This window comes from Pelodiscus sinensis, chromosome 3, assembly GCF_049634645.1.
Source record: "Pelodiscus sinensis isolate JC-2024 chromosome 3, ASM4963464v1, whole genome shotgun sequence".
Taxonomy (NCBI): Eukaryota; Metazoa; Chordata; order Testudines; family Trionychidae; genus Pelodiscus; species Pelodiscus sinensis.
The window spans coordinates 116425045-116449995 of NC_134713.1; the positions used below are offsets into that span (position 1 = coordinate 116425045).

Below are 24951 nucleotides of genomic sequence, written 5' to 3' on the forward strand. Positions count from 1 at the left end.
GGGGATGGGACAGGGCTTCTCCTCCACCCCAAGGCATCAGACTCAACCAGGAATCATCAATTCGGCCCCACACAGCTTGCTCTGGGGAGCTACATTGCTCTGGGCAGGTGGGATGTTGAACCTGGAGGATAAATGTGGCTTCCCGTGCCTCCGTGTGCGGGTCCTGCTCAGAGCTTTGGGGCTCTGTGGTTACTACGGTCTCATGTGTCTCTTGGAGACTTTCCGCCTAGCCCTGGGCCAGCAGCGGGAGCAGCTCTATAGACTCCAGCTCCACAAACTGGAAGGCAGAAAGTTGGGGAGGGGAAAGGGAAAAATAGGAAGGAAGGGGCATGTGCTGAGGGGAGGGGGGCAGGGCAGGAGAAGAAAGGAGAAGGCACCAAGGGACAAGGTGCAGGAGAGACAAATGTCAGGGAACCAAGTGCAGACAATGAGGAAAAGGGCAGGAGGGGAGGTGTCAGTGGGAGCAGGGACAGGGTGATGCTGGGAGAGGAGAGGGCAAGGGCATTGGGGGGCAGAGGGGTGAGGTGAGGTGCTGGGAGAAGGCTTGAAAGAAGGGGTGGGTATGAGGAAGGTGGGGATGGAGCAAGTCATATGTGAGGGCACAGGGGCATGAGGGGAACAGGGGTGGAGGGTGGTGAGGGGGTGGACATTAGGGGAAAAGAGGGCAAAGGGGGCGGGGGCAGTGAGGGAAGGGGGAGGCACCAGGAAGGTGCAGGGCTAAGGGAAGGTGCAGGTGCCAGGGGATTCTGGGGGTGAAGCAGAAGGGCAGACACCTGCAGGGGAGGGACCAGCACCAGAGGAGAGAGGCAGGGCAGGTGTGTAGAGGGAAGTGTTAGGAGAGCGGATGAGGAGGGGTAGCTCACATGATCAGAGTGGGGATACTGGAGAATGGGCACTGGGGGGAGAGAAGGGCTGGTGGAGGGGGGCAGGTCTCAGGAAGGCTGAGGGCAGTGAGAAGGGCAGGAGTCAGGACAGCAAAGGAGAATGATGGGGGCTAATTTGGCTAGGACAAATCAGGAAAGAGATCTTGGAGTTATTGTGGCTAGTTCTTTGAAAACGTCCAGACAGTGTGCAGCGGCGGTCAAAAAGGCAAATATGATGTTAAGAATCATTAAGAAAGGGATAGAAAATAAGACACAGAATATCTTACTGCCCCTGTATAAAACTAACGCTATGTCTAGACTACATGCCTCTGTCGCCAGAGGCATGTAGATGAGGCTACCAGGCATAGGAAAATGAAGTGGCGATTTAAATAATTGACACTTCATTTAAATTTACATGGCTGCCGCGCTGAGCCGATCAGCTGTTTGTCGGCTCAGCACGGTAGTCTGGACGCGCGGGTGTCGACATCAAAGGCATTTGTCGACCACCCAAGTAAACCTCATTCCAGGAGGCATACCTGGGTGGTCGACAAACGCCTTTGATGTCGACACCCGCGCGTCCAGACTACCGTGCTGAGCCGACAAACAGCTGATCGGCTCAGCGCGGCAGCCATGTAAATTTAAATGAAGTGGCGATTATTTAAATCGCCGCTTCATTTTCCTATGCCTGGTAGCCTCATCTACATGCCTCTGGCGACAGAGGCATGTAGTCTAGATGTAGCCTAAGTATGCCCACATCTTGAGTATTGTGTACAGATGTGGTCTCACCTCAAAAAATATATTTTGGCCATGGAAAGGGTTCAGAGAAGGGCAACTAAAATGATTAAGGGTTTGGAACAGGTCCCATATATGGAGAGGCTAAAGCGACTGGCACTTTTCAGTTTTGAAAAGAGGAGACTGAGGGGGGATATGATAGAGGTCTATAAAATCATGAGTGGTGTGGAGAGGGCGGATAAAGAAAAGTTCTTCATTAGTTCCCATGATATAAGAACTAGAGGACACCAAATGAAATGGGTAGCAGGCTTAAAACTAATAAGCGAAAGTTCTTCTTCACACAGCATGTAGTCAACCTGTGGAACTCCTTGCCAGAGGAGGCTGTGAAGGCTAGGACTATAACAGAGTTTAAGGAGAAGCTAAATAATTTCATGGAGGTTAGGTCCATAAAAGGCTAAAAGCCAAGGAATAGAAATGGTGTCCCTGGCCTCTGTTTGTCAGAGGCTGGAGATGGATGGCACAAGAGAAATCGCTTGATCATTGTCTTTGGTCCACCCCCTCTGGGGCACCTGGTGCTGGCCACTGTCAGCAGACAGGCTACTGGGCTAGATGGACCTTTGATCTGACCCAGTATGGCCATTCTTATGTTCTTACGTTGGGGGCAGCAGGCACCAGGGGATCTGATGGAGCAAGGGGAGGAGACATGGCAGCAGAAGGAAAAAGGTAGAGGTTTATAAGATATTTATTAATAACTTGGGTACCACAATGGCACAGCCGAACAAGCCACATGAACTCAGTACTGGTGCACAACACAAAATTCATCCTGCTCATGGGAGGAAACTCTTAGAGTGAACACTTCCCCCAGCCTCTCTGCCCCCATGTTAATGTCATGCACATTGGGTTAATGCAACTGCAGGATAGTTGCATGAGGGAGGTTTGGTGGGGGACAAACTAATCCCTACTGGTAGGAGGATGGTGGGAAAAGTCCTTAGAGGGGGATCACATGACACCTTTTACTTCTGGTCATGTGTCCATCTTGTCCTGAGAGTGTTACCTCCAGAGGTGTGGCTAATGACTATCGGGGGCGTGGTTAACGGGTCAGGGGTGTGGCTAATGGGGGTCAAAGAGTACATTTAAAAAACTTCTTTGGGTGCACACCCTAATGAAATGTGCTGTGCACGCCTATGGTAGAACCCTCTGCACTGTGGGGAACCTCCTTTAATTCAGTCCCTCTCCTTCATAGAAGCCCCCTGTTAGTGTACTGAGATGTCCCTGGAATTGCAGCTCTTTTGAGTGCTGATCTCTGAGTAACCCAGAGGAGGAAACAGCCCTGGTGCCAGTGGGAAGGCAGAGACTATGCGCAGTGAGCTTTGGTCTCCAGACCATCCTGTGATCTGGGAGTGAGACTTTAATGCTTCTTTCACCAAGGGCACACCTTCTGCTTTGCTCTGTACTGGGTTCTTAGTATGGAGTTGGCTTTCTCCTTTACAAGTTATTTTAATGCCTGTGGAAAAGGCTAGCCTGCAGCCTTTAGAGACAGACACTTTATGATTGGACAGTTACAGAGCAGGCAGCTGGACAAGTTTCCACTTCTTATAAATGTGGCTCACCCTTTGGTGGGAGGAAGCAGTTTAGGAAGGTGAATACTGAATTATCACATGGGCACTTATCCTCTCGGAATTGGAATGAAGCCCCTCCTCCCTAGAACATATGGTACATAGTCCACCAAACAGCTATGGAATGGTCCATGCTTGTGTGGTCTGGATTCAGTCTGATAGCCTGGGAGTAAAAGGCTCTGTCTTACCTAGTACCTGAGCCATCTGCATTAGTAAATACCTACCTATTTTTAACAGTCATCCATACTGATTGGGCTTGACTGTACTCCCTTTACAAAAATGTCTGAGTGATTAAGCATCACATGGAAAGTGCTGTCTCTTCTTTCCAGACACTTTTGCAGGCATTTGGTTCTGAAGTACCCTCCCCCAATGTCTGATAAATCAGATACCATCTGGCATGGTTGAGTTAGCTGTCTGTAATTCTTATGAGTGAGTGTTGGAGCCTGCACATGGATGCAATTAGGATCCATTGGAGCCTCTAGTTTAGAGTGACTCCCATTCCACACATACTGGGGAATCTGGCTCAAACTCAGAGAGCAGCTGGTGTCATTTAAATGAAACACCCGTTATGATGCTTCCTGAGGGGTGCCCAGAGTTGCTACCTTCTGCTTCCCTTTCCAGAAATGAACCTTGTCTTTGTTTGCCATTGGGGAGCCCACTGGCCATGGGCAACACTAGTGCTCCCCTTTAATCACTGTAGGTCCCACTGTCGCTGCAGGTTAGCGATAGGCACACTCCAACTCTAGAGCTGTCTGAGCACTTTCCTGGAGCACCCAGAAGCTGGTCCACTGAGCACTCAAAATTCACAGATTTGCTGCTTCCAAAGAAGCAGTGTGTGCTCAACTTTCCCAGCTTCACCCCAGGTCACCACTGGGCTTAACACACAGCACTCTGAAGAAGTGGGTTTTGTCCACAAAAGCTCTTGATTTTATATATATATATATATATATATATATATATATATATATATATAAAAGTTGCTCTAAGTTGCTACAGGACCACTTGTTGTTTTTAAAGTACTCAGACTACTTTTATTTTGAAGTCAGGTACAAGTTTACTAAACATAACATGGAGATTCAAGTGCGAGCAAATACAAATATTGGAAACAAATGGATACATATAAAATAAAATCATAACACACATTCTGGAGCCTAGACTTACTTAACTAAGTACATTGATGTCTTATAGAGTAATGCTCACTCAGCATTTTGCAGTCAGGTTTAGCTGTGACCCCTCTCCCACCATGTTCATAAGACAAACACACTGTTAACTTGTTTCCTCAGAGACATTTTCCTGGGTTTATCTCTGCACCCCGATACATCTCAACATTCCATTGTCTCTATTTATCAACAGGCTCCCTTCCTCCTGTGTTTTTTCTCTCTATTTCTCCTCCTGTAGATTTTTGTAGTCTTTTGACTAGCATTTGTCTCAGTGTGCCAGATGCAACAAATGATGAACAATAATCACATGATCAGTCAGAGATAAGCGTCTGTTACCTTCTGCTTGAAAGGAACCTTACTGACACTTGTCACTGTCTGATGATCTGCCTCCACAGCACTATTTTCAATATAGATACATAGGCAAATAGTGTCCTCACATACACTTTGCAATGATTATGACAAGCAGCAGGGCCAAGTGTCGTGGTAGTTACCCTTAAATGATATGTATATATTTGAACCAGGGGCTCCCAATAAAACTTTGTATTCCTCCCATACCTTCTGCTTGGTACCCTGTGTCACAGCCCGCTTCAATACACCAGATATTGTCTCTTATTGAAAGCAGATTCACCAAAGTGACAGCAAAGAAAGCACCACTTGGTTCACTTAACTACATAGTGTGCTTTTAACAAGATGCTGGTGCACCAACACCATCCAGCATGTCTTCTGCTTCTCCATCTCTGGTGCACAAATTATATGATCGAATGCCCTTCCTGGTTCTTGGATTTGAGTTTATCCTATAAAGATAAAATAGGGGGGAATTATTAAACGGCGTTTAAAGGCCCAATTTATCACCTCTTACTTGGGCAAAATTATCAGTGACATCTGAGAGGAAATATAGCTATTTGGAGGGCAAATGCCTTCAAAACTATGCTGTTTTTAATCTCAGACTTTCCTGTAGATTCTTGCCTAAAATATGTAGTGACTAGCAGATGTACTCAGTGTTGCTTGAGTCCTTTACTGTAGTAATATTTTTGGTTGCTTTTTAAATAAAAAGCAAAATGTACATGCTTTATTTAAATGATTGTCCAGGGCAGGCGGTTGGGAGGTCTGGGTGGGGGAAGGGCTTCAGGGCAAGGTTGGAGGGTGGTGGACTGAGGGCAGGAGAAAGGGGCCTGAGGGCAGGGGAGGAAGGTGGAGCGGCTCAGGACAGGGGACTGAGAGTCTGTGGGGATCTTACCGAGCGCGAGGGTGGCATGGCTCCAGTAGCAGGTTCTCCAGTGAAGTTGGGGTTTCACTCCCCAGGTGATGGCTCCTCCCAGGAGTCCAGGATTATGCTTCCTGACTAGCAATTCCTTTCAGCTTGTCTGGGAGGGATACTCCGTGGGAGGCTCCAGCTGCCCCTCCTCACCCTGCAGCTGGTGGTGGGGGCAGGGCTCCAGGGGCCGTCCCTGACCTCAAGCTTCCCCCCATGCCCTGCAGCTGGTATGCGGGGAGAGGGAAGGTCCAAGGGCTGGGCCTAGCCTCCTTCATTCACACTACCCTGCAGCTGGTCTAGAAGGGGGGTAATTTAATGGGCCAGCCCCATCCTCCAAGGTCCCCTGCAGCCTGTCCAGGAGGGAGTGAGGGTTCCGGGGCCACTCCACATTCCATTGCCCCCCAGCTCTGCATGTGGTCCAGGAGGTGATGAGGCTTTGAGGGCCTGGCTCAGCCTAAAGTGACACCCTCTGTCACTGTAGCCTGTTAGGTGGGGGGAAGGCTCCAGGGCCCCTCCCGGCTTGCAGCCTGTCCATCTGCAGGGGCTCTCCAGGAGGGGGGCGAGCTGTTCTTCTTGGCCCATGGCTATTCCTGGGGGTCTGAAGCAGGGCATCCAGGGTGCCTGGGAGAGCTCCCCCACATTCAGCACTATTAGATGCAGGGCGGGCCATTTACTTGGTTCAGTGGCTGGTGACATGCAGAGCCCTGTTTGCAGCTGTGGCCAAGGGTGGTGGGCAGATGTTTGAGCAGGGGGAGTCACTTACCTGGTCTGCTGGCTGGCAAGAAGTCAAGCCTGACCCACAATTGGCACTTTTGTGCTGGTACAACTTCCTCCAGTGGCCACTTTGCAATGTCATGTCTCTCCTCTTTCCCCCCTCCTTTTCCATGTTCTAGAAAACAGGAAGTGCCTGGAATGGGACTATTTTCCTGGCATAACCAAACCTTGACCTTGCTTTAAATTAGGATAAGAGGAAGCTGCATGCCAAATTTGGTGGCCCTACTTCTTACTGTGTAGTTCTTGAACAAATGGACACAGACAGATGGATTTGCATAGTGACAAATGCACAAACTCTCTCTATATATATTTGCATTTACATTTCATTGTTTAAAAATTATTTTCCAGAAATGAGCTTGGACACTTCAGTCTTTTGAAGTATCTACCTCTGCAAAGGGCACAAGTCCAAAGGAAAGAATTCTGGATAGCTCTTGCACTCTGTTTGCTGGTATAACTCAGGAGGGTGGTAAAGGTTTAACATTTGCCTGAAGCAAGCTTTAGGCGTACTGGCATTGCAACTGTATCACTGCTTTGCAAGCAGAAAATTGGTACCATATAGACTGATTAGAGAAACATTTACAAGAGAAGGATAGAGGTATACAAGATATTTCAAAATATGCAACTTTCTGGTTTGTGTGTGTGTTTGTTTTAAAACTATTATGTTAGAAAAAGGTTTAATTCAGTATTTTCAGAGCCTGACATCTATTGACCCGAAGCTGGTGGAGGCTGTCAGCTCCCCTGTTCAAACATAGGACTTTGCATTTATAAGCATAATCCAGTCTTTTTATTATTTTTATTATTATTATTCTTAGTAGTAAAGTTCTGCCTTCTGTAAATGTAATGATTATTATGTTGGACTAAGTTCATTGGACACTGAAGTGCATTATAGAGCCAGCAATCAGGGATAACATGGGCAGCTGATGTGCAGTATTCTCCACATGACCCCATTTCCTTTCTGGAAGGGACACTTGAACACTCATCACTGGCCAAATATCTGTGTTTAGAAACTCAATCATTTTTCCCCTCCAAAGGGCCAGATCAATCAGTGATATTATCCCATTGACCTCAGTGCGTTTACAATTGGATTGTAATGTGCCCATACTATTCCAGTTCTGGATGGTCATAGGGATTAGCTTACTGTGCAGTTTTACTAACTATTTAGTAGACCTATTAAAAAAAAGATAGAAAGGTATTGCTCTGGTATTTGGACTTAACTGTGAGATTTGTAGCCTTTTGTATAGTTAGAACAGGAAGTATTGCAGTAAAGTCAAATTCTGAGATGCTATAAATGTTGAGTTTTAAAAGCACTCACTGTATGCTGACAAAAGATGTACCTTATACTTTGGTCTATAAATATAAAAATTGATCCAAGATTATGTCCTGAGAGGAAGAGAAAGAAGTGAAATTTTTCTGTTGGAGAAGTTGCTATTGGTGTGTATCAATTACATCTAGACCTTCAGTTTTTCAGTTACTCCCTGTACGATGGTTTCTTTTTTCTTTTTCTTTTCTTTGGTTCAGCTTGTTTTTATCTCCAGACAATCCTCACCAATGGGTCAGTCTTGTGAAATCCTGAGTGCTCTCATCTCCAGCTGGACTAAATAGCGTTTGCAGATGTTTGGCCCTTCACAGGACTGGGTCTCCAAAGGGGCGGGGGAAGGGGAAAGAACTATTTTAGGTCTTGATCCTGAAGGGCTGAGCACTTGCAACTCCCACTGAATTTCACTTTAATATAAATAAGACCGACATTTCAGACTTGGGTGCCTGGAGTGTCTAATGTTAAGTACTTTATATAAAAAGGGACATAATATTCAAAGCCACTGTGCAACTGCTGGCTTCGGTGGAAGCTGTAGATCCTCGGCTCCTTAGAGAATGACTAATTACTTTGCAGATGTTCTTCGGGAGACTTGTAAAATTCTGATATATGCCTCTTCTCTGAGGGAAGATGGGTCAAATGGGATGAATAGATTAAAATCAGTCACTTATACAACTTGAATTACCCTATGTAACTCAGTTTTTGCTACCATATATTCGACACCCTCTCCCCTTTGGCTGATGCAAGAAAGTAGCAATTCTGTTCACTAGGTCGGTGTGGTTCACAGATTTTCTGCTTCATATGTGGTCAGCCCCATTTAACTACAACCACTCAACTGCGTTGACCACAGAGAAATAACATACTGAAACGGACTAACACATCTCTTTTAGCTGCTTCTTGCAGCCCTCTTCAGCGACAGCCTATGCCTGAATTAGTGTTCACCCATCTGTATCAGTGCATGTGTAGCTTGTTGGGCATGTTCTGGTTCTCCCTGTAGCCTCAGAGTTTGCCACCTCTGTTCGCATTCACTGTTAGAGAGCCGTGTAAGTGGATCTGCACAAAGAGGTGGAAAGCTAATGCAGTTCTTCACTACTGCATGTACTGAGCCATGACATTAGCAGTCCCCAGCCGCCTCAACACATAGTGAAAAGTGCATTAAAATAAAATGTTGACATGGAGAAACATTTCACATCTGGAATACTGAGATGTGTTTGAGTATATTCATGCTGGAAGGAAGCAGGCTGAAATGGCTGGATCTGTAGTGGTCTAATGCCATTGTGTGAGCCTCAGTCTCCTGAACCAGGCTCTGAGATGTGGTGCCTCAGGGTTTCAAGCAGCCCTTACTGGAGCCCTGGCTGGGCCAGAGGTGCAGTCATTATTACCTCTAAGCTGCACCATTCCACTGAGTTAATCGGGATGTATTTAAATAGTGTGATAACTTCGGTGATCTAATGTTACAATAGAGTGAAAATGACATCATCGTTAAAGCAGTATTGTTGCTTTAGGTTTTTTTCTAAAAATCCACTGGCTCGGCACAGAGCATTTCTGAATCTGTTACGCTGCATTTATTTTATGTAGGTGTTTTAAACGCCAGACAGCAACTCTCCCGAAGCTCAAGATTCTTTTGACATGCATTAAAAGTTCAAAACAGCTGGCAACATGAGCAAGCACAGCAGTTTTCTTAAACCAAAAAAGGGGGAGAAAAGACCTTTGCTCCAGTCCCTGACCCCAGCCACACGGTACTCTTCCCCTCTTCTTCTCCCCCAAAAGTGGAGAAAAAGAGATGGGCCATGCAGAGTGCCCCAAAGAATAACCCATTGAAGCTATGCTGAACCAAGGATGGGATATGGATTGAGACAGAATTCTGACCTCTCAACCCTTTCATGGAAAATTCTCTGTCAGCAGCTCCCTCTGTTAAACAGAACAGGGTCCAGGGTGGCCAGGCATCCAGTTTTCAAAAGGAATTCCCAGTTAAAAAAGGACCCTGGTGGCTCTGCTCAGCCAGGATGACCAGACTGCTAGAAGACCAGTTGGTGGCGAGGCAGAGCAAAAGCAGGCTCCCATCTGTCCTGACTCATGTGGTTCCTGGGAAGTGGCCACCAAGTCTTTGTGGCTCCTAGGAGTATGGCAGGTCAGAGAGGCTCCGTGCACTGTGCCCATCCCAAGCACCGGTTCTGCAGCTACCCTCTTTCAAATGACATCCTGGCTGGGTTTAAAGATGTCAAGTGATGAGGAATCCCTTTTTCATCCCTGAGTAAGTTGTTCCAATGGTTATCTTTCTTCGCCATTTAACAAATGTGTATCTTATTTTTCATCTGAACTTTTACTAATTTCAATTTCCCACCGTTAGATCTGGCCATGGACTGTCTGCTAGATTAGATCCCCTTGCTATCAGAAAACTTCTATCCACGTAGGCACTTATAAACCATTATCAAGAAGACACCACTTCTGCTTGTCTTTGAGAAATTTAACAGGCCACGTTTCTTGACTCTTTTTCTGGCAGACAGATGTGCCCGATTCTGATAGTTCTTTTGCCTTTTTTCAGAACCTTTTTCAGTTTTTCATCATCCTTTTTAAAGTGTGCACCCCAGAACCAGTCACAACATTCCAGTAACAGTCTCGGTAGCATTGTATACAGAGGTAATAGTAATAGTACCTTCCTCCTCCTATTTAGTATTCCTCTGTTTATACATTCAGGCTACCTCTAGACTGGCACGATTTTCTGGAAATGCTTTTAACGGAAAAGTTTTCTGTTTAAAAGCATTTTCGGAACAGAGCGTCTAGATTGGCACGGACACTTTTCCGCAAAAGCACATTTTGCGGAAAAGTGTCCCTGGCCAATCTAGATGCGCTTTTCCACAAAAAAGCCCTGATCGCCATTTTCACGATCAGGGCTTTTTTGCGGAAAACAAATCTCAGTTGTCTACATTGGCCCTTTTGCGCAAAAGTTTTGCACAAAAGGGACTTTTGCCCAAACGGGAGCAGCACAGTATTTCCACAAAAAGCACTGATTTCTTACAATGGGAAGTCAGTGCTTTTGTGGAAATGCAAGCAGCCAGTGTAGACAGCTGGCAAGTTTTTCGGGAAAAGCAGCTGATTTTCTGGAAAAACTGGCCAGTCTAGACACAGCCTCAAGGATTGTGTTAGTCCACTTAAGCCTTGTCCTCACTAAGGGAAAAAACCTTTTTTTCAAAAAACATGTTTAGCTAAGACCTATTTATTAACCTATTAAAATGCCAGGGTGAAAACCTGACCCCACTGTAATAAATATCAAAATTCTTACCGACAGCTAGTGCAGTCAAGGCAAGATGCAATTTTTATATTGTATACTCAGATTGAGGTATACCTAGGCTCCCTGCTAATGATTAAATTAGTTTGACTAACATGTTCAAATGACAACTTGCCTTGTTTATACTAGTATTTTAATGTATTACAAGCACACACATTTCCCTAAAGCAGATATGGCTTTAGTCAGAGCATTGCACTTGGCACTCATTTTCAGTGGCTTATTATCCAAGACCCCTAAACCCTTTTCAGAGTCACTTCGTCTCAGATAGAATCCCCGTCTTACAAGTGTGCCCTGGTGCCTAATTCCTTTAGCACAGTTAGGGAAGTGAAATCCTGATATTTCAAATGCTAGAAAATGTAAGGCATTTGAACCATATTCATAAATCTTCATGGAAGCTCTGCAAGGCAAAAAAAAAAAAAGGTGTTTTGTTTTTGTTTTACGTTTGACCTGTAACACGAAAAGTTGACAAAACACGAATCTTTAACATTGAAAAGAGACTTCTTTTTAAAGATAAAACCCAGTTGACTCTGACAAGAGTTTGGAAGATTGATGCAGCATGTTAAAATGGTTCATATCCATGCAAGAGTTCACTGAGTAGCTGGAATACATTGTGTGACCAAATTAATATGTATGAGAACATCCAATGTGTGTATGCAGAAACGCGCTGTTTTTATGGCCCCTTGCTATACAGGAATTCAGTGAAGACGGGTGTAGTCTGAATTCAAGTTACTTTGCAATGAATTGGAAATTGGGGAAGGCTGAGCTGCTTTGCATTGCTGTAGTTGGTGAAGTTCATTAATGTTCATTTTGGGAATGATTTAATGATGAGTAGTTGATACATTGCCAGCTCATAAAATCAGCTCAATATCAACTCATTAGCAAGAAGTTGAACTCAGCCTACATTGTTCTGAGACTTGTACCATAAACAGTTCTAAAGGGAGTAAAATCTTTTTCTTTAAAAGGAATTTGAGAACTAACTTTAAACAATGAGGGTGAAAGAAATGCAGTAATACTGTGGTTGCTTAGAAATTGATTTAATAGAATCATAGAATACTAGAACTGGAAGGGACCTCGAGAGACCATCAAGTCCAGTGCCCTGCTCTCATGGCAGGACAGTGAAGGTTTTTAAATCAAAGGTTTATAAAAAAAAAAATCTGTGTCCTTCAAACTATTTTAGGGTCCAATACAAACACTAAACTGTGGAATGGTTAAGGTTGCTTAAGTGTAGCTCCCACTAACCCATGTTTAAAGCCTAGGAAATCCACTGTTCATTTAAGTTAAATTCAACATAGTATCCAATTAATAGAAACATAGAGAAAGCTCCTATAACACATGTATGTCATCCAGCACACTAGGCAGCAAGCCTCCCTCCCCTCACTGCCCTCTGAAACAACCTTATCTTTCGGTCCAGATATAAATTTTGGGTTGTGCTCTCCTTTTTATTGTGGGATAAGCCAAACCAGTCCTGTGTGCTTGGCTATTCAGTTTCTGCCACCTCACTTGCCTTAGCTGACTAACCAACTTACGTGGTGATCTCTGGAAAGGAAGGTAGAAGCTGTTCAAATTTTGGGAGTGACAACCCTGCAGTGTTTTTCTTTTGCAGTGAAATTAGGGTGTGTCCAACTAGTGCACTAGTCCATACTAGCTGGGGTGTAAAGTCTCATGTACACCAGCGTGTTGCCACTCACTGGCTTAAGCATACTAAAAGTTCTCTAGCATGTGTTTAAAAAAGTCCCATTTCTAGCAGGAATAACTATTTCACAGATTATGGAAGTAACAGAGAGATAAAGAAAAGGAATCAACAAACCTAGAAGGGAGAATAAATGTGCAGAAAAAGCTGAATTCATGGATGGTTATTTAGGGCTTGAGCAGGTTGGGAAAATCAATTTTGTTTTGTTTCAAAATGGTTTGTTCATGTAGAGTCATTAGAAGCATGGGCGTGATAATTTGTGAAATAGCCTGTTACCCTCACTATTTCTCCCTGCTATCCTATCAAGCTTCCTATCTTATTGTCAAAAGCCTTTTGAGTCTAAAAAGGTAAATGCAGCAAATCATGCCTTGTTAAAAGGTGAATTAAAGGTTCTTGCTTAACCCACAACAAGTTTTCTATGGAAGCAGAGAGTTTTTCCCTTTCATTTTGGGGAGAAAGCAGGGACAAATTGTATACGTTGAAATCCTTCAGGTAAACCTGGGGGGGGGGGGGATGTCTTTTTCATCATTCAAATTGCACCAAGAATAGCTGTGGCACATTACGTAAGACATGTTAACAGAGAAACGGGCAACATTTGGGAGCATATACACATGTTTTTTAAACTAACTTGTATTTGCAACGTGTGCCTGGGGAAGGTGAAAGACAAATGTATGCACAATGAGTTACACATGTGATGTGATTTTTCCCAATTTGTATGTGTAGCTGCATATTTGGCATCATTTCTCTGTTTGGGACTGTATGCATGTATTTTCCAAGAGCAACTTAGATTTTTAGATTTGAAAATTTTGCCTTTGCATTGGTCTTATTTGAATAGACTCCACTAACCACCTATCTGGATTTTTAGGCTCCTAAATACTTCTGGAAATCTGAGTCATAGTTTATAAAAAATCTGGCAAAGTTATTTTTAGGACCCGTTCCTGGTACAGCGTCAAGTGGGGAGTCTGGGGCGGTACACCTGTCAAGCTGTAATGCAGGAGTCCTAAGGCGAGCTCAGGGAGGGAAGAAACCTCCCATGGAGCAGAAGGGCAAAAGCTCGCTTGAACTTGATTTTCAGTATGAATACAGACTGTGAAAGTGGGGCCTCATGATCCTTCTGACTTTTTGGATTTTAAACAGGAGGTGTCAGAAAAGTTACCACTGGGAATAACTGGCTTGTGGTGGCCAAGTGTTCATAGCGATGTCACTTTTTGATCCTTCGATGTCAGCTCTTCTTATCATCACGAAGCAGAATTCACTACAGTCTATGGTTATCAATATCCCAGGTGTGCTATAGTAGAGCCTTATTGTGACCCTTACTTTCTTGAATTATTCTTTTTGATTTAAGGGTAAGGTGAGCTGGATTAGGCTCATACAATGTTCCTGTAATTGCTCCATCTGTTTAGTCTTCGTCATTTATAATAATTAACATTTTCACTATCCCCTGTTGGATTATGTTCGTTACGGAATCAGTTTCCTGGTTTATAAACATTGCTAATGTCAAATTCTAATGAGTGCATGTTTTACACTGTGTTACAGCCTTTCAGCTGGATGTGGTTTTGACATAAGCTTTTGGGACAAGCTGTCATTTGTCACTCTCGTGAATTTTTTTCCCCTTGTAAACAGGATCTACAACTTCCTGTTGCCCAAAGGATAATCAGACATTCTTTTCTTGTCTGTTTTGTTTGTTTTTATTATGCCACTTATTGTGCTGCATGAGTGAGATTCACAACAGCAGTTACTATCCATATTTATTTGCAGCAGGCATTAACCTTAACTAGTGCCACCACTTTTTTGGGTGATCCTAAGGAGAAGCTAAATAACTGGTCTAGGAAGTAGCAATACCTATGAATAGAGCTTAGAAACTTTAGTCAGTTAGCTATGAATGAAGAACTGTCAGGGTCCACTAGACAAGATGTAAGAGGATCTTACCTGAACAATACTATGATGAGTGCTGAGCAATGAGCCAGTGCAGCTCTTAAGCTATGTCAGCCAATTTACTCCAGGCTGCAGATATGACAAGTCCCTCAGGAATTGGAGCTCTCTGTAGCCAGGGCTAAATAAAGCCATAGGTCTTTAAGCTGTTGCCTTGGGCCCAAGTTCCTAGATTGTGCAATGTCAAAATCTCAACTTTCATTAAAAAAAAAAGTATGCGCCCTCATGATTGGCTAAAGATGTTTGAAAATATGACTTGCATATCATTGATTAAGTTTGCAGATGATACCAAGCTGGGAAGAGTCGCAAGTGCTTTGGAGGATAGGGTCATAATTCAAAATGATCTGGACAAACTAGAGACATAGTCTGAGGTAAATAGAATGAAGTTTAATAAGGAAAAATGCAAAGTACTCCACTTAGGAAGGAACAATCAGTTTCACACATACAGAATGGGAAGTGACTGTCTAGGAAGGAGTACTGCAGGAAGGGATCTAAGGGTCATAGTGGACTACAAGCTAAATGAGAGTCAACAGTGTGACACTGTTGCCAAAAAAAAAAAAAAAGCAAACATGATTCTGGGATGCATTAACCTGAGTATTGTGAGCAAGACACGAGAAGTCATTCTTCTGCTCTATTCTACACTGATTAGGTCTCATTTGGAGTATTGTGTCCAGTTCTGGGCATCACATTGCAAGAAAGATGTCGAGAAATTGGAGAAGGTCCAGAGAAGAGCAACAAAACAGTTTAAAGGCCTAGAGAACATGAGCTATGAGGGAAGACTGAAAGAACTGGGTTTGTTTAGTTTAGAAAAGAGAAGACTGAGAGGGGACATGACAGCAGTTTTCAAATATCTAAAGGGTATTACAAGGAGAAGAGAGAAAAATTGTTCTCCTGGGCCCCTGATGATAGGACAAGAAGCAATGGATTTAAACTGCAGCAAGGGAGGTTTAGGTTGGACATTTGGAAAAACTTCCTGCCTCTCAGGGTGATTAAACACTGGAATAAATTCCCTAGGGAGGTGGTGGAATCTCCATCTCAGGTGATATTTAAGAGCAGGTTAGATAGACATCTATCAGGAATGATCAAGATGGTGCTTGGTCCTGCAATGAGGGAGAGGACTGGACTTGATTACCTCTCAAGGTCCCATCCAGTCCTCTATGATTGTATGATTTGATGTAGTGATGACTGCTTGAGTCTGCGGAGAGCTTGAAGCAACAGGGTACGAGGTGGTGAACAGCACAGTGTGCCTCGGTGTGTGTTATCATCAAGATCCATGCCACTGGTAGATCCTGCCAACACTATTTCAGCAGAGGACTATATGGCAGGAGAAGGGAACAACAGGCCCAGTCTGCACATCCAAAGACAAACACTCTGCTTACTGAGGTATCTACTGAAGGGTACCCTGATGCTGGCCTTGAATCTCTTGAAGCTAGTGAGCCCTGTGCCAGAGACCCACCAGGTGGGAGCGGACTACCGAAGTACTGGGAGAGAAGAGGGACTACAGGTAGCCTGTCACTCTGCTGATACCATTATTGGACCTAACCAATTGAGTTATAAGATCAAGAACACATATTCCTGCTCATCCAGAAATATAATTTATGCTATCATGTGCTGAAAGTGTCCACCTGCTATGTACATTGGACAAACGTCTCAGACACTTCGCCAAAGGATCAATGCCCACAAAACAGATATCAGACAGGATCACAAAGAAAAAACAGTTTCTTGCCATTTCAACCAGAAAGGGCATTGTCTCAATGACTTGAATACCTGCATCCTGCTTCAAAGACATTTTAACACCAGACTTGAAAGAGAATCCTCTGAACTGTCATTCATGCTTAAATTTGATACTTTACACCTAGGTCTGAACAAAGACATTAACTACCTTACCCATTACAAAGATAGCTTCCCCAATTATCACCTCTAATATCATTAGCTCACAGACATTTCCCTCCCCCTCCCCCCCCCCCCCGTCATCTCCCTTCTGTTCTGAAATTTGATTTGTCCTTTTCATATGTGTTCATTTTTTTGATTGTATCCTTTGGTATATATGGTTGTGACAGGTTTCTTCCACTATTTGATCTGAGGAAGTGGGTCTGGCCCACGAAAGCTCATCACCTAATAAACCATCTTGTTAGTCTTTAAAGTGCTACATAGTCCTGGGTTTTGTTTCAGCTACAGGTAGCCTGGTGTGTGTTGTTAGGGCCAGTGAGGGTTCGTTTACACAGCTGTATTATTTTGCAATAACTTCACACCCAGTGAGGTTGGCTTTAAGGTTGCTTTTCCCTGTCAGCATCGCAAAACAACTTTAATGGGAGCTAAGATCTGTGCCACTAACTTGGCCCTGTTGCACTCAGAGGGTTAAATAGTGCTCTCTGCTCCAATCCTCCTCAAGTCAGTGTGTAGCTGTAACAAAGATCAGCAATTGACCTATATGATGCAGTAGTGTTGTATTTGTTTTCCTTCATAAATGTACCTAATTACCTTTCTAATCTGATTTCTGTGCCACCTTTAGTGCTATATTTTCTCAGTGCCTCTCATGGGCTACTGTTTGCTGTGAAAACACAAACATGTGAAATCTACAGCACATGCAATGCGACTGAGTTAGCATTGCAGGAGAATACTTGCATATCATTTGGAATTTTCTGCTTGATGCCACAACTTAAGAATTGCATTAAATGCTAGTATATAAAAAGGAGGTAACTTACTATTTGTAAAATGACAACAGTGTGCAAGGTGCACTGGCCAGGTAAGAGAACAAGGTTTAAATTATCTCATTTATATCTTGAAACCTAACAGTGCATTAACATTTCTTATTTTGTGTAGAATTAGATCCAAATTTCTTGTAATAGCTTTAGTAAGAATCCTATTTTTTCTTCTGTTTTGTGGTAGCTTTAAAGGATTTTATAGTCTCTGTTCAGTTTGGGTCCATCTGTAATCCTGCCTTTGGAACCCAGTGTCTTGGAAAAGTTACAGTGACTATCAAAAAGCAGCACTTTTATAGGTGCACCTGTACATTTAATTCCCTCTCTAAAATGTATTTTTAGGTCCTGAAAGGGTCATTCTAAACTTGAGGGCAAAGCTATGATTATATCATTTCAGTATACTACACAAGTGTAATATATTGGAACCTGACTGTGAAGTGTTCATTAATTCCGAAACCCAGCCACTTCATTGGTTATTCTGAAGGGCATTGCATTAAAATGAAAGGTTCCCTTATGGCACACAAAGGTCTCTTTATTAAATTATTATGATTACTTACAGTTGTCATCCACTTGTCACTATCAATAGTAACTAACAAGATGAAAGATATTTAAAAGTTTGTTTGACTGATGAAATCTAGTGAATTGTAAATTCTAAGTCATGGATTACATGAAATTGGTTCATACCAATTGCAAGACGAGCAAGTTCCACAGTGAGAGCTATTTCAGAAGGGAGAGTTTTGGGATGGAATACTTATGCCTTCTAGCATATGCATTTCTGCATTTCTTATTGTAGAAACTGTGTGAGGCTTGTGTAATATAGAAGATAATGACTATCATTATCACCAGTATTATGTCTAATAATGGTGCCCCTTGGTTAAAAAATGGTTGGTGCAGTGGGTTAGAATGTTACCTCCACTTTTGAAAGATGAAAGTTAACTGTAGTTTTAAAATGTTACAGTTTATGGTTGTATATTTATGCCAATTGGTTTGAATAGAGATGGCTTAAGTCACAAAGTCCAGATCCAAAGTTATCCACAAGTTTTGGTGTACTTGGATGTGGGGCTGTAATATTACACGTGGTCTGAGGGCACCACGGCGAAAGTCAAATCAGGGTGAATTGCTTAGAACCAGGGCTACTTACAGCCTCAGACTGGGGTCTTCCTCTATAAGGCACCAAACTAGTCACAAAGAACACTTCAGCTGCCACTCTGGCTCAGCAAGAAGTTACACAAGCAATCCCCTTAGACACTCTAGCGTTACCTGTGCCACAACCAGCACCACTCATTACACAGGTGAGAGGTTATGAAAACCAGTCTCATCAACTCCAACCAGGTTCTTCTGGTCCCAAAGGACCAGCCACAGTCCCAGGTCAATTTATACTTTAGATCAGGGATCAGCAACCTTTTCAAACCAAAGAGCCAAACTACATCAAAATTCAGAACAAGTGGTCAAGAAAGAGATGTATAAGAATGCCCATTTGCATAACTGAAAATATACAACTTAATATTATTGATAATTGAAATTATGATTGATAATAGCATAAATGAAATATTGTACTCACAAACTTTATTTAATAGGACGTCTGCTGCTGCATCTTTTCACACATTTGAAGTTTACATCATAACAGGTCAAATCCAGCTTCATGCACGCATTCAGGCTGTCTTCTGTCAATCTTATGGCAGGGGCTGGGAATGTGCGGGTTCAGGAGTCTGGGTTGAGGTGTATGAGGGGCTTGGCAGGGGGACTGGGTGTATGTTGGACTCAGGGCACAAGGTTGGGGTGTGTGGGGTATGCAGGAAGTTATGGCAGGGGATTGGAGCTATGGGGATGCAGGAGTTTGGGAATGTGTGGGTATGTGGGACTCAGGGCAGGGGGTTAAGGTGTATGATTGGCTCAGGATTAGAGTGTGGAGGGTACAGGAGTATTATGATGCTGATGCCAGATGGGGGCTGGGCCCCAATTGGGGGCTTATAGGCCAGTCTTCATTTTTAAATAAATTATGTTCAACACAAAATGTTTCAACATTGTCTTTATTTATGGCAGGGGTCAGGGGCCATTGACCCACAGAAAAATAAATTGGGAATCACACACATGAGAAGCAAAAAACCCACCAACCCCTCCAACCGCCAGTCCTCACTGATTTAGTCCCCAACTGAAACACCTCACTCCCATGGTTGGGGGGAGGGTCAAGACCTCAGGCCAGATTTACTCTTCTGGGGTTCTAGAGTTATTGGATTTTGTGGGCCCCCTTAGGCTCTGAGGTGGGGCCAAAAATGAGGGGTTAAGTGTGTGGGATAGGGATGGGAATGCAGGATCTGGTTGGGAGGTGGGGTGCAGGAGAGGGTGAGGATGTGAAGTCTGGGTGGGAGGTAGAGTGCAGGAGCAGGCTGGAGGCAGGGTGTCTGGCAGGGTGAAGGGGTAGGAGCAGCCTGGGGGTGCTGGGTCTTTGTGCAGTGGATGAGTGAGGGGGGTGGGAGGACTGGGCATCAGGGAGTGGGGGGGCACTTACTTGCTTTCATGCTGGGTCACAGGCACTGTCCAACACAGTCTCCCGCTGCTTCCATTCACTGGTTTGAGAGCAAAGGGGAAGCCTCCAGGAAGTGTGTCCCTGTGAGGCCTGGAGGTCCCCCAACAAGTGGAAGGAAAATGGCAGCGTGTGGAGCCATTTTTGGCTCTGCTTGTTCCCCCCCACATGCCGGATGTGGGGAGGCTTGGGGCTTTCTTCCCCTACACCCTCCACAGGAAGCTTGTGCTGTAACACCAGCACTGGCCCCCTGCTTTGGGGTGATGTAAGGGGGGGGGGGAGGCTGAGCTGGAGTTCCAAAAGAGCCATATTTGGCTCCCTAGTGAGCCATATTTGGCTTGCGAACCATAGGTTGCCAACCTCTGCCTTAGATCTTACCCAAAAGAGCACACTGTGTCAGTCCTTTAGAATCTAAAATCAAAGGGTTTATTAATAAAAGAAAGAAAAGGTTGTGAGTAGGATTGTTAATGAACGCACACTACATACATCAATCACCAAGTTTTTGATGCAGGCTGTTAGCAGAGATGTAACAAACTGCTATCTTAAAAGTCTCTGGAGTACATCCTATGTTAGGGTGGGTCAACATATTCTTCTGGGCCCTTTATCCATAGCAAAGATGCTTCTGAAGTGAGGGTAGGATTGAAGAAAAAGATGCAGGAACCCCTAGCATCCTTTCAGGGCTGGATTGAGCCCTTTTGGCGCCTCAGGCCCGGGCGTGTGGCGCATGTGTGGCCTGGCCACGGCTGCTGGTGCGCAGCCCGGGGCCCACCTCCGGGGCGCACGGCGCATGCGCTGCCCAGCCCAGCCCAGCCCGGGTATTGCTGCTGGTGCGTGTGCCAGGCAGTGCAGGGCCCCGCGGCCATGGAGGGAAGGGCACTGCTGGCTGGTTTTGCGGGCACAGCGCCGGGCGCGCAGCACCTGATAGCAGCTGTAGGGGACGCCACAAGCCCTTACAGCTGCCATCAGGCACCCCCCCCATCGGTTGGCGCCCCCCATTGGTTGGCGCCCCGGGCAGCTGCCCAGCTCGCCCATGGCTCAGTCTGGCCCTGCACCCTTTTATAATCTTGCCCAGGTGGAAGGAAATCCATTGTTCTCCTGAGTGATGGTACCTCCCAAAATGGAGTTGATCACATGGTCAAATAATCTGTCCATGTTATTTTTATGCAGACAGCCACAGGGTACTTGCTAGTCTGCAGGTTCGCAGCAGAATTCCTCAGCTGTTTACTGGTAATACTTCAGGCAGATTGCCCATGCAGCATAGCTGTTCACTGAGTAACCACCCCACACAATAGGTGATCGACGCCCACTGCTGTCTCCTAGACAGAAAACAAGTACAGAGCCCATATTCTTAACTTTACAGACAAAAATGATGCATGTATATGAGCAATGCAAACAGAATCAGCATGGCATAATGTTTTATTAGACACCTCACAGAGCTTACTTTGCATGGAATTTGGGGCAAGGGGTGTAACACTGATCTGCATTTCCCTATTAAAATCCAATAATGTGATGAGGCAAAGGGATTTAAATGGAATTCTGTCCCATATGTACATATTATTATGAGCTATTTTTTCTGAGGGCAGTGAAATGGGTTTGTCACAGCATAGGCCGTGATTAGAAAATGGAGGTGAGCAAATTGGTTTGGATGTAGTAAGAAGTGACAGAAGTGACTTGAGCCTTTCTCCAAAATTCAAATTAAAAATTTAAAAAAAATGGGTAAAAATTATGTTTGCCTTCATGCCTGGCTGCACCTGAAGCAGAAATGCTGAAATAGCATGATCAAGGCTATTCTTTCATTCCTGGCTTGACTACACACACCATATATCAGAGCTCTCAGGACTATCCTTTCTTCTGAGATGTTCAGTCCAAGTGTGTAGACTGAAGAGGGGAAATCCAGATCCTGTTAAAATCTATGGGAACGTTGACACTGATTATATAGGACCATGATTTCATCCAAAAGATGTAGATAATTGATATAAGCATCCTTTCTTATGGATGACTGGTGTTCCCTGAGTGATTATCTGAACTATTGAGACTTGCCAATCATTAAGTGTGATTGATATATCTTTTGCTTTTTTTTTAAACTGGAAAAAGCACAAAAAACAGAGCAGAAAGGCAAGAAACTATGTAGTGAGCAGTCCTTTCAATAACTGCTCATAGACCATTATTTGAGACCATCAAAGTCCCAATCCACCACAGCACTTACGCATTTGCTTAGCTTTAAGAACTTGAGTATTCCCAAAGGCTGGTAATAGTACTATTTACGTATTTAAGAGCATGATTAACTTTAAGTGCTCTGCTAGATGAAGGGCCCTGTGTGGTGATGCTCCATGGAACAGGCAGCTGCTTGTAGATATGTTTTAAAGGACAAAAGGTGTGTGTGTTTAAAACCGCAAGATGCTAACAAGCATTAGCTAACCCAGCGTAAAAACTTGCTGGAGCGAAGACACTCTAATTTTACTGCACGGCAAACTAGTCAAGGCCTACCACTGTCCAGGACATAGTCCTATCTTTGCCTAACTGCCTCATCATAAACACTACCAGTGCCTTGTCGTCATTTAGGATGTTACAGCAAGAAAATAATGAAGTTTTCTATCTCAATGCCCTCAGATTCTCCCTTCAACCCTACTGTTGTGTTAACTCCAGGCTCTTACTACATTTCAAAAGCAGAGGTGCAGCTTCTGGGACCGGTGAGAACAGGGACTGCTTCAGTCCCTGCTGTACCTCTGCCTTTGAAATATAGCAAGAATCAGAGCGGCTCATGTTACATTTCAAAGGCAGAAGCGTGGCAGCTGGGACCCAGTGCAAGTGGGGACTGACGTAGTCCCCGCTCACTGAGGGTTCCCTGCTGTGCCTCTGCCTCTGCACAGCTCTTGCTACATTTCAAAGGCAGCGGTGCAGTGGGGGTAGCGAGCGCCTGCCTCCCCCTTATCAACTAATCAACTAGTCAATGGAAACTCCATCAACTATTCGATTAGCTGATTAATCAACATTTAACATCCCTAGTGGAAGGCAAGAACAGATGCAAAAAATCATGATTAATATACAATTGTTGTGTACAATTGTGCAATATTTGACCATGACTTTGCCTTATTATATCTCTTAACCCTGTGTTCTGTTTGTTCTTTACTCCAGCAAATGATAATTGCTTCATATTTTGCAAATATGAACGGCTTTAATAGATTAAATCTGTTGTAATATCTTGGCTACCTAATAAAGCTTGATTGTTTGGAATCCTATGTATAAGAACCTCTGTTCTTATGGCATTGGCAAAATGAAATATGACAACTAAAGAAACAATTCTAACAAAACACAAACAAAATCCAAGAAAGTGTCTTTTGACTCTCTCAGAGTAAAATGAATTTATAATGAACCAGCATTGACAAAAGGCCAGCTCTGATTCTTCACTGGAGGGTCTAGTCTAGAGGCAGTTGACAATGGTACCCATAGCTTGTAATCTGGAGTACAAAGCAATATTATTTTCATTTTTTCCTCACTAAGGGTATGTCTACACTACCCCGCTAGTTCGAACTAGCGGGGTAATGTATGCATACCGCACTTGCTAATGAAGCCCGGGATTTGAATTTCCCGGGCTTCATTAGCATAAGCGGGGAGCCGCCATTTTTAAATCCCCACTGCTTCGAACCCCGTGTAGCGCGGCTACACGGGGCTCGAACTAGGTAGTTCGGACTAGGGTCCTATTCTGAACTACCGTTACTCATTAATTTCATTTGGTGTCCTCTAGTTCTTATATTATGGGAACTAATGAAGAACTTTTCTTTATCTGCCCTGTCCACACCACTCATGATTTTATAGACCTCTATCATATCCCCCCTCAGTCTCCTCTTTTCTAAACTGAAAAGTCCCAGTCGCTTTAACCTCTCTTCATATGGGACCCGTTCCAAACCCCTAATCATTTTAGTTGCCCTTTTCTGAACCCTCTCCAAGGCCAAAATATCTTTTTTGAGGTGAGGAGACCACATCTGTACACAGTATTCAAGATGTGGGCGTACCATAGTTTTATACAGGGGCAATAAGATATTCTGTGTCTTATTTTCTATCCCTTTCTTAATAATTCCTAGCATCCCATTTGCCTTTTTGACCGTCGCTGCACACTGTGGAAATTTTCAGAGAACTATTCACGATAACTCCAAGATCTCTTTCCTGATTTGTCGTAGCCAAATTAGCCCCCATCATACTGTACATATAGTTGGGGTTATTTTTCCCGATGTGCATTACTTTACACTTATCACATTAAATTTCATTTGCCATTTTGTTGCCCAATCACTCAGTTTGGTGAGATCTTTTTGGAGTCCTGCTGATCCTGCTCCAGTGCTTTAACCACTGCAGTAGGCATTCCAGAATTTGGATACCTACCTGAATTATCCCAGTCTCCTGAATCTGGATATAATGCAATAAAATGTCTTCCTGGCAAGAACCTTGAAACACAGAAGCATGTGAAAATGAAGAAAAATGTGTTACCCAGCTGCCAGTGGGGTTGCATTGGGTGTGACTTAGGGCAGAATTTGACACACTGCTTAGTGTTGGCTTTGTGCTACACGGAGCAGTGTGTGGTAGGTATAATGGTAAGAAAATTCTCATCACTACATTTTGCCATGGACTTCTGCTTTTAGATATATGTGTGTGTGTGTGTTTGTGTTTAGTGTTGAAAAAGCTTTCTCATGCTTTTTTTCTAGTTTAAAAAAATTGTATTTAATTCCTACAACAATTGTTTCATTAAGTATCTGTCTTGGCCTTTTATTAAAAAAAATTCTAAGAGTGTGTAGCTCACAAATATACAGCCAGCCTACTACTTTTCCATGCCTTTCACTCCATAAGCCACAGCCATGTACCCTGCGTCTCATCCCCTGCTTCCTGGTTCCTGAAAAACAGCTGTTGCCTGTGACTATGTCCATCAGCTGTGAAGAACAGTTCCTGGCTGCTAGATACACTCAGTGACCTGGGGAGTCTACCTCAACCTCTTCATGAACAATTTCATCCTCTGGATTAAGTCCTCCATGCATTGCCTCCATGTCCTCCGAGGTATCCACAGGGCTCTTGGCAGTAGAGGTGGGATCTTCGCCAAGGATTGCATCCAGCTC

General features: G+C 44.0%; 1 long non-coding RNA gene across 1 annotated transcript in view; it reads left to right on the forward strand.

Annotated features, from left to right (window-relative positions):
- LOC112544034 (uncharacterized) overlaps nt 1-24951 on the forward strand; it is a 120314-nt gene that overhangs the window by 1124 nt on the left and 94239 nt on the right. The window lies entirely within an intron of this gene.